An 11,493-nucleotide genomic window follows, 5' to 3' on the forward strand; every position below is an offset into this window, starting at 1 on the left:
GTAAACCAAAACGAGCGTGTTGTGAACTGTGGCCTGAAAAAAACTCATGTAACTGTCAAAATGGGCATAAAGCAAACTGAAAAAAATATTGCTCTTTTTTTTCCTCACATTCCTGCAGGAAGCCCCGAACAGTGTAAATAAAAAACTTTATATTTACATCTCTTTTTAACCAACAGGATGAGCCAACACTCGTTTGTGCTGTCTCTGCTCTCGGCGTTGTTTGCCTTTCCCTCTGTTGTACAACTTCGTATTAGCCAATGAGAATATATACTCAGGTGTGGAAGAAGAAGCAACGGCTATGTATTAGTAAAGAGAAAAAACGTAAACAAAATAACTACGTCACTAATTTACACGGCTTCTTATGGGAGCTCGCTCGATTGTAGTTGTGAAACATTTTGCACCGTACACGGATGTCACGCACACTAAATGTCTTCTTCCGCACCTCGGTATATATTCTCATTGGTATTAGCTTCCAGACGGTGGGTCAATTCAGTTCTGTGTCCGATTTTTCGGGTTTTCTAGCTGTCGTAGATTTAGCCATCAGTTACTCAATTTTCGTTGTCTCTGTTCCATACTGTTCTTGAGTTCTTTTTTGTCTCGATGGAATCCTAGTGAAAATTAGCACGAGAAATTAGGGATTTTCGTGTACTGTTTGGCACCCGCGAGATTAGATAGTGATCGTAACAAGTGTTTTTCAAGTGGTAGAAAATGTGAACACAGTGAATAATGTTCGAAGGATAAATTTGCAGCCTCAATCTACCATTCTGCGCCTGCTGTGGTAATGATATACAAAGAACAAAAGAAGGCGATTCGTAGTGGCTTCGATGCGTGTGTTCTGGATGGATAATTCGAGTGTACGAAGGTACGGTGCTGCCATCTGGGAAAAGTTTGCTCGATGCGTGAAGCGTCGAAAATTTTACCCGGCAAGGTATAGGAAGCGAAATTTCAAATGCTTATATAAAATTAGCTACAATAGTTATTTAAAATCTTTTCAGTATATGTTGATATACTTTTGATGGGCTACATTATAGGCATATAATTTTGAGTTTTATATTTTTTTCTCAATATGCTGCTGATTCTATAGTTGATCAATAGTCTAACCCCGTACACTTAACAGAATTTAATTAAAAAGTGTTTTGAATTTTCTAGGAGCATTTGAAAATTGACTTCCTATGCTTTGCCATGTAAAATAATCGGAGCTTCACGCATAGGGTCAACTGTGGTAATTACCTTCGTAGACGCGAATTGAATAAAGATTATATATCTTTATCATAGTTTACAGTGGTCTACGATGGCAAATAAGCAAGATGTAAAAAAATAATATACATTTTTTGCTGTTTCACCAGGTCCGTCCCACTCGGGCTCAGATTGGGTACCACTTCTAGTACTGCATTTGGTCCCTCGGTAGTGCAAAAGGTACCCAAGTTTGACAGATCACAGTACACTTTTCACGGCATTCTAGATTACCTTATGAGCCAAAAACTTTTGGCCAACTGCAAGGGACATGGAGGTCTTTAATTTGTCTTTGGTTTCACCATGAAAATCATCGATGTTTGCAATTATCTATTGCGACTATTCGCAGAACAGTCCCATGTCGTTTTTCGATGGGAAGCGTTTTGCTTAATTTTATTCGATCTGCCCAAATTGTCTACTTCGTTGCAAGCATGTCCAACACCAATCACCACGCCAAATAATTCAATACAGAGTCAGAATTAGGGCGAATGTGAAGACTAATACATTCTCAGTAAAATCGGTTTGAAGTTCAGCGGATGTAATTTTAATTCTATATTATGTTTCCGATCAATTTAATCGCTGATGCATTTATGTTGAATCCATTACAATATTACTTTTGCAGCAAAACATTTAATTTATTTACATATTATGAATAACATGTTAAAATAAATAAAAATCCATCATGCGCCATTCAACAAAATTTAGAATTGTTGTGCCCCTCGATTTTTCGTCTACTTCAGTTTGACAGCAGCGATTGCGCCTTTTGACCTCGTCCTTCTGGTTGACTATCATCAGCTTCGCCGTTTTGCTACGCTCTTTCACACGAACCTTCATCACTATCGACCTTCTGAACACTCTGTTTTAAATGCGCCCTGCTGCCACACTCAATCTCAAATGCGCCCGATTACCGCAGGGGGGGAAGTTGGGCGAAATTGACATCAGAGTTCGTATCGAAAGAGAATATCAAATGCGCCTTTATGTTTTTCTCACTTTTTTCGTGAAAAACTTTATTTTAAAGGAACAGATGTAAATTATATGATTGTAATAATAAAGTAGGTTATCAGTAATCAAATAAAGTGTTTAGGTGAAGTAAACTCAGTTTGTTTACAATTGTTAGTTAGGCCGTTAATCTGGTACTGTATTGAATTATTAAAATATTCACATAAACAGTCCGCTATTAAGAACTGTCATATCATGTTGGGGTTTAGGCGGGGCATAATGAACAAATAGAATAACAGGGCTGATAGCAGAGGTCTTTTTAGCGACTTGATGCAGCATGACAATGCAAGTCTAAAAAGTCTCATATGTTTAATGGATTGTTTCTAGAGTCACTTTGTTCTGTTTGAATCATTGAACTGGGAATTTTTTTGAAAATTATCCCGTTCTACGGTAGCCGCAGAGTTCTACCGCAGGCTTGAAAATCATTCTATCATAGAATCAAACCATCTGACCAAGTATGCTTGAAGAGCATCAGCGTGGTTTCCAAGGCATCATCGCAGTCAATCCCAGGAAAGTTATCTGTTAAAAGCTAAGTATGCTGTTCCGCTCAAGAAAAGTAAAAATTTCTGCTCAAGAAATACTCAAGAAATTTCCTACAGTGAGCTCCATTTGAATTGACATTTCTTTTCAACTGCGTACTGCGATCAAAGAAAAATGCCTTTCTTGAGCATTTCTTGCAAGAAATTTCCCCGCATCTAGTTAGGCCATTACTTTTCTGTTCAAGTGCATACTTCGCTTAAGCTAGGTTTGCTGTTCCGCTCAAGAAAAGTAAACATTTCTGCTCAAGAAATGGTCAAGAAATTTTCTACAGTGAGCTCCACTTGAATTCAAATTTATTTTCTACTGCGTACTGCTATCAAAGAAAAATGCTTTTTGTAATTTCTCATCGTAATAGGCTGTTTTTCATCACGCCAATCTGTCATGAAACGGCCTACTTTCCTGCACTGAAGTATGCAGTATGGTCACATTGAGACACATTTTTTTAGATCTCAGGTAGCAATGTACTAGCTCAATCGATCACATCTGCACTGGCTCATGCGCCGTCTCATGAGAAAATCTCAATGTGTCAGTGCATTTGAGGCTCGCAGGCGAAAGTTTCAGAAGCAACCAAAAGTGTTTTAAACCACAGGTTAAACTGCCCAGCATCTGAATAGAGAAACTTGTGCTGGCCACCTAAGCATAGACACAGATCGTAGCGGTTTGTTTCGGTGGGGTAATTGTACCAGGCAAACATAACTGTATATTATACAGCGTATAAAAGTACTTCTGGTAAGCGCATGTGACGAACCTCACGAGATCTTTCATGAGCAGGCATTGCAGAATTCGTTCTCAATTGATTTCGAAGCACAATTAAAGCATGAGAAGAAAATCATCCCATCGGTATCAGTCCATTATCTGATATTTTTCGCAAGTTAGGTATAACAAGTTTGAGAGAGCCCAAAGAGCGAGAAATGGTAAAATCCATTTTTCTCAGCTGTTTACCAGGGTAGGTGTTTTATTTTACTGGCACGATAAACAATCCCCGAAAATCCGATAGCGGTTGTGTTCCCCAGGTTTGAAGTGTGCTTAGATGGGTTTCATAACCCACTGCTGTTCCCTGGATTCAATCTCTTCCCATGAGACTCGCTCACTAAGATTTAATTTGTACGTAGGTATCTGTATCTCGTGGCTCACATAATCACTGAGTTGCGATATTAAATATCGCATTTAGGTATATATGATAAATACGACACTCTGAGTGGACACTGCACTGTTTTTCAAGCGGAAATACTTTACAATAGCACGTAATGGGTAAAGTCAGATAGTTCTGTTCAGATAGCCAGGCTGCTTTAGAAGCTCTTGCTTTGACCAACTCAAGATCGAGGCTTGTTATTGCATGTCGAACTGAGGAACTAAATTATGTCAACTCACTAAACCTTGTGTGGAAACCTGACCATTCAACCATTGCTGGAAATGAATTGAATGATAAACGTAGCACGCAATGGTGCATCACATGGCTTCATTGGCCAGTTATCTCCAAGTGCAGGGTGAAGCTTCACACCAATTATTGACCAGGCATTCAGCACAAGTAATAATGGAATAGTTTGGAGTAGTGTTGTCAAACCAAATTGTACATCACTGGGCAGTCAAAGCTGAATTGAAGTCTCCTTGTCGTAACGTTCACTGACCACTGTTGACTCAACTATCACATGGCATGTATTCAGCGTATTGACTCATTTGTGGGTGCTATTTGTGATTCCGATTATGTAACTTTGTATCATCCAGAGACGCGTCCGTCCATATTTAAAACCATGGGTAGGACAAACGTTGACAAATTTTTAAGTCCAAGGAAGTTAAAAAAAAATTCAAATTTATGGACAGCTGTTTGAATTGAAAGTGACTGTTTTTATGCCGGTCGTTAACATAAGTCTGAGGAAGCTTCAAGATCATTGGTTTGATAAACTTCATTAGCGATTAAATATTTGATCAAAATTTATATCATTTTTCAGACCAGTTCACTTAGACAGAACAAACAACAAAAACTAGAACAAACAACAAAAACTAGAACAAACTGCAAAACTTAACAGCCCGTGATGTTGTTCTATAATTTCTTATTTAAACATCAAAATGCTGTTGAAACATCAATTTTTTGTTTTAATTATTCGCGGCATTGTGAAATAAAGATTTATTCACTTCCAAACAAGAAGTTGTCATTGCTTTCCCAAATAAGAAATTTTAAACAGGTATCGAATTATTGAAAGAAATTTACCTCCTTATACTTTCTCATACGTGGGACAAAGCCTGCTGTTGTGTTTTTGGAGCACTTCCACAGTAATCAACTGTGAGCTTTCTTTACCAAATATACCGTGCATACACTTGTATATCGTGTATATCTAACACGAAGATACTAGGGAAAAAGCACCAATTTTCGATCCATTCATAAGGTTATGGCCTACTTTGTTTGGAAATCCGAAAATTGGCACCGAATTCTTGTAGGTCGAAAGTTAGTGCTTTTCCCCTATATGCCCTAGGAAGTCAAGAAAAAGATCCCAAAAAGATTTTCGACCGGTGGGGTTTGAACCCCACCCAGCATGGTTTTGCTGAATAGCTGCGCGTGTACTGTTACAAAAGGCCTCTGGCACATCTAGCATAATAAAAATGTTAGAAGTAGTGGCAAACTCGCCAAGGGTGAAAAGCTACTCAAATAGAGATAAACTAATTATAAACTAAAATACTTATCCCAGTATGCTTAAAATGTTCCAAATACACAAAACAATGATTGTTAATTTGCCAACCTAGACCACTGCTTCATAAAATACAAGTTTCTGTCAAACTCATGAAATTTGTGATAATTTAGGATAACGCCCTGAAATTCATTTGCAACCAAATGTGTAGCTCGTCACTTATGAGCAAATGTATGAATAAACATCCAAACTATCACCACTGGAAGATAAAAAATGATCTTCTCTTCATCTAAGCGTTGGTCAAAAACGTGTAAATCCATACATATCCTCAGAAACAAAGAATTGCACACGTGGTAACCACCAATGGCTTTTAGGGCGTTGTTCTATATTATGCGAGGAACGGAAACAGTTATTTGCAAAAAAATATGATTGGTGCTACTAGACACCACTGTTGAAACTAATTTCTTGCAAGTGCATACTACCATCCCTTCTAATCTATACAATTAAAAATTGAAATGAATCATTAAAGTTCTTGGAGTAATCTTCGATATACAGAAGGAAGCAGTTTTCATTTGGCTGCTCTCTGCATGTGCATTTCTTCTGGCCCTGACTGATGGTTCGCAATAAATATTCTGTGAATAATGCTGGCAAGTCGCCGAGTAAAAAGTCGCGCATCAACATTAAGCAACATGACGGTGCAAGTGATCAGGAAGGTGGAGAAGGAAGTTCCAGTGCGACATTAATTGATGGAGAAAGTGCAACAAACGGAGGAGCCCAGCGATGTGACTCAGTGCATAAACAAAATCTTTACATTATTTCGTTTCCCGTTATTTTTGTGTTTAACGTTTTGCGTTCTTTGCTATACCAGTTATTCATTATTTTTCGGTACATTTATAATTTCACAACAAAAGTGGTTTACAAACCAGTGAGAAAAGATTGCGGGCTAGAAATAGTCATCAACGATCGGCAACAGTCAAAAGCAGAAATACTACCGGCTTTAGATCCACAACAACAACAGGCACATCTAGGGTTGTCGCAAAATCTCAATTAATCGATTAGTTGGTAATCGATTACTGTCCAAGAATACCGATTATCGATAACGATTAATCGACTAGTATTTTTCGATTAATCGAATTAATCGACATTTTTTCTGTAAACATGAGTTCTTACTGCTATAAGGTATATCGGAGTAGGCTAAAACGGTTGGGGCAAAATGAAATACTAAGTTTTAAACATGATGACAATAAGTGTTAGCAGGTTTTTCGTTCCTTAAAGTTGGTTTTATTTGTTAGCACAATGTTTCTGTAGTGAAATTTTAAATAATTACGAAATTTTACATTCAATGTAACCCCAGCCGTTTCAACTTGCCCGAAATTTAATTGAAAAACAGTTTTAGAAATAGCTCCTAATAGATAAATTCATGTGAATTCGGATGGATATGCACGATAAAATTCTTTTAAAATTAAATAGAACTTATCCAATTCTCGAAGCATGAAGCTGAGGTTCATGGCTTAGTAAATTGTTTCTTCAAGTTATTTTTTTTAAATCAAGATGAATTTAAGTATGTTATTAGTATACAATTTTGTTGAACCAATGGCCTACACGTATAATTTTGAAGCTCATACTTTCCTTTCCCATTTTTCATGATTTCCATTATGAAAATGAAAAAAAAAAAAAACAAACATAGAACTGACCCATTTATGCAGAACATACATGAACGAGCTTTGTAGAAAATTTCTGTTTTGCTTCCCCTACCCCTGGAGAATAATTAGATCGAACTTCCATTGAAATTTGTGATATTTTTAATCATGGTAAATTGTGGAGAATACCTTAAAAAATGTGTAAAACAATTCGTATTTATCAGAACCACTAAAAATGTTTACGGAATTGTTACAAAATTCTATATTTTGAAATGAGTTTCTGCACGATTTTCGAATGAACTTTTAATTTATTTTTCAAGAAATTTTAATATCTAATATCTTAATACCGATATTCAGTTTTCTCAGGTAAGCTCTGTTTAGGTTACTTCAGAGTTTTCTACCTTCTGAATATTTTTTTTTCACAATTCTGCAAGGAGGAGAACGGTAAAGATAAGTAGAATTTTTACTATTTATCTATGCGTTTGCTTTTTTTACATTATAACCTAGCTGTCCCGGCATACTGCACGTTTATGGGCGTTTATTCTACAAATTATAACACACAGTTTCCTAACGTTATCTATAATTTTTATGGAATTTCCCCTCGCATGCGTCTGAGATCTGCACAAATGCATCAGTGAAAAAAATACAAATCCGTTGACCCGCTCTCATGTCAACTCTTGACTAGGACTGGTATACTGCCCATAACTGCATATTTGTCACTTACGACATTTTTGACAATTTCGAGTTAATACCGTGGAGAGTCATCAAACGATGAACACTTACGATCAACTTACTGAAATCTGTGGGATTGTTCCAGAAAATTCGAAAAAAATACCAATTTGTCTGCCAGTTGTAATCGCACAACAGTCACATTGTGATTATACATGGGCTTCGTAATGTTGTAGCAATGAAATTTCTATCAGAATTATTTTCTGACTATTCTCCCAATATGCAATATTGTTTATAAAAAATGTCAATTTCAAGTAAGCACTTTTGAGTTCATGGTAATTTTTAAAAATTTTACTTTCTTCCCATACTACCATAAAATCCACACTTTGTGTTCCATTTATTTAATGCCTACTTTTGTCGAATGTTACAAATATGCAGTTATGGGCAATTAAGACTGGAACTTTTAAGTTCTTTCCTGAAAAAATAAAAACAAACTGGAACCAGAAAAAAAAACAATAAGAAACCAAACAAAAGTTAAGAAAACAAAGAGAAACTTAATAGGAAATAGGGGATATAAGATCGATATATATATATATATATATATATATATATATATATATATATATATATATATATATATATATATATATATATATATATATATATATATATGAAGAAGAAGAAGAAGAAGAAGAAGTAGAAGAAGAAAAAGAAGAAGAAGAAGATATCGATTAATCATAAAATCTGACCAAAAAATTCTAAAAAGTTTATTTTTTAGATTATTTTTTATTATTTTCTCGTGACATTACCATAAGTGTTACTTTTCGTATTACTGTATGCATTTTGTCATGATTTTCACTAGGAATTTCATCTGAATATAAATAAAATTTCCCAGTCTTTTTTCTAGGTATATCGCCAGAGAAACGTCAAGGATGTTTTTCAGAAATTATTAGTATATGAAAAACTGAATTTAGTACTATACCATTTAATTCCACTACCGTTTGTACCCTTTGACAGATACGCGTATTTCGACCTCAACTGTAAGGCCGTCTTCAGTGTCATGTATTAGACTTGACTTGGAAATTGTTGTATTATTTTTCGAAATAAATCTGGGGGTAAATTCTAAAGAGAATTTTAATGACGAAAGCTAGACGCGCGGAACATAGTCACATTGAATGGTACGAGGCGACCTTAACATACATATGTAAACACAGTTTTTGAGAATTTTTTTGTTATGCGTAACAAATTTCAAATTTCCCTGTGTGCGACGCTTCGTATTGGTATACTAGTTGGCTTTAAATTATTTGGAAAAATATACAAATTTTTGATGTGCAGATTGTTTTTCAATTAACAGGAAATCGTAGCTAGACGGTAGTTTAAAAATAAATTTCTTGAAACTATTGACCCGTGAAAATGTTCAGGCAAAACTGCTGGAGAAATCTTCAAGAACACTCCCTGAGGAAATGTTGAATAAATTTCTAGAGTTTAATCCTTTAAGAATTCATTTTAAAATTTTAATAAAAAAAATAGGCTGAATTCTCGGAGTAAGACCTGGATATTTCCCCTTTTTCTCAGGAAACCTGGATATTTTTTGTTGGTCCTTTGTTAAGGTTATGTATTAAACAAAAATTTCACATCATGCATTGAGGCCGAAAATGGCCATTGGCTTTGAAACAATTCCAGCAGGAATTCTACCAGAGACTCTTTTAGGAATTTCACCAAGGATGCTACCGACAGGATTTTTTTTAGGGATTTCTCCCGTAATTTCACCATTATTCATGCTTCCAAAGATTCCTCCATGCATTTGTCCCAGATATTTCCCTCAGGCTCCTCCAGGATTTTTTACGGTTATTTCTTCCAGAATTTTTCTCAAGATTCCTCACGGAATTCCCTTGAAAAAATTCTCACAAGGCTTCTTTCAGGGAGTTCTCTAGAAAATTTCACGAGATTCCTCCAGCAAAACTACCAAGGAGTCCACATGAAACCCCTCCAGAGATGCCTTCATGAATACTTCAAGAAGTTTTGCTTCAGAAATTCTCAGTAGATTTTTTCAGTTATTTGCTTCGCAATTATTTTTTTTTCAAAAAGTCTGCAAAAGATTCTCCTAGGCATTTTGTGTCAGAAGTTTCTTAACCCCTATACGAGCAGCTTCAATATTTTGCCATGAAGAAATATTGAAATCGCTATAACTTTTTTGTTTCTCAATATATTTGCACCACCACAAGTACTCAAAAATTTCTTCTATTTTAATAATCTGTATTTGTTTTGATCATTGGTCATCTGGATCCGGAGATATTCCAAAATTCTTTGGGGGACCGACGCGTTAATATCTCAAGTTACAGATTTTTCTCATGTTCGGTTGTAGGCTTTTCAAAACTATACTTTGACGAGAGTCTGTTGTGAAAAAATGAAACAAAACGGAAAAACCGTTTTTTGAATAATAAGCTTTTATGCTTTTGGTACAACTGCGGCCGTAACAAGATCTTGAAAACTTAAAAAACATCATATTGTAGTTTTGGACTTCTCGAAGGGAACTCAACCGATTTGAATGATTTTTTCAGTGAAGCTCTTTATTACCTGACACTGTATAGCCCGTATTTTTGTTTTTATAATAGGGATTTCTCCAGCCATTGCTTCAAAAACATCACATGGCTCCTTCGAAACATTTTCAGTGGTTCTATCAAGAGTTCCTCCAGGAATTTCTTCTGAGTTTAAAAAAAATATTTTTGAGGTTCTTGAAGAATTCCTCCAAAAAATCCTAGGATTTTCCTTTATAAGTTTATCCAGTAATTCCTCTACGACTTATTCTAGGACTTGTTCCAGATTTTTTTTCAAGGGATTCTACCTGTTTTTTACAGTCATTTCTCCTAAAATCAACCAAAATTTCCTCATGTTTTGTATTTCAGAAATCCCTTATTTGTTCTTACAAGATTTCCATGAAGTCTACCTAATTCCTTCCAGGGTTTCTTTAGTAAAAAACAACAAGTATTATTCCTGAAATTCGTAACAGGTATAAAAACTCATCTATTATTGATACATCTGAAAATACCTCCTGGAATCGACAATTTTTTTTTCTTGCGGAATATCTCCAGTTATTTCTCCTGGGTTTTCTTCAAAAATTTCCTCCAGATTGTTTCCTGGAATTCTTTCAGGAAATACTCCAAAAATTTCTCCAAGAAATCCGAGGAAAAGTTTTTATTAAATACCGTCGTTGGGGGTGACAATGGGTCAAAAGGGATATGTGCGATTTATTTTTGAATAACTATCGCAATTTAACTCCAATAAACTTCAAATTTGGTGTGTATGTACTTTGATGGTACAATAACAACTGTTCAAAAAATTAAAGACAAATATTTATTCACAGCGGCACCACAAGTGAATGAAAAATGACTCAATCTCACCCCATAGAGGGGGTGACATTGGGTCACTGTAATTGAAATAACTTTTTTTTGAGAATATGATTTCAAAACCATTCACAACTGAAAAATATTGACATAAAACGATGCAAACAAGACAAAAAGATATCTAAGATGTTTCACAAGTATGATAAACCCACTTAAAAGAAAGATCATACTGAAAATTGAAGAGCTATGAGAAAAAATATGTAAACCCAACATTTATCGTCAAGTTTACATACATTTTCTTGGTTTTTCCCTCAAATTGTCTTCAAAGTCTCATCCCCATTGCTATAAAGCCCATTCAGTTTCCCCAAAGGTGTACTGAAACAGTGTATATTTTAAACCTTCGCAAATAGTTAAATTTCGGTGCGACATTCCACGATCAATAAA

General features: G+C 35.4%; 1 long non-coding RNA gene across 1 annotated transcript; it reads left to right on the plus strand.

Annotated features, from left to right (window-relative positions):
- The first annotated feature begins 439 nt into the window (after window positions 1–439).
- On the plus strand, window positions 440–6,389 carry LOC110680313. Its single transcript, XR_002502827.1, has 2 exons — window positions 440–778; window positions 5,926–6,389. It is a non-coding gene; the product is annotated as an uncharacterized LOC110680313 (long non-coding RNA).
- Window positions 6,390–11,493: the final 5,104 nt, after the last annotated feature.

This window comes from Aedes aegypti, unplaced genomic scaffold (assembly GCF_002204515.2).
Source record: "Aedes aegypti strain LVP_AGWG unplaced genomic scaffold, AaegL5.0 Primary Assembly AGWG_AaegL5_hic_scaff_1187_PBJ_arrow, whole genome shotgun sequence".
Lineage (NCBI taxonomy): Eukaryota > Metazoa > Arthropoda > Insecta > Diptera > Culicidae > Aedes > Aedes aegypti.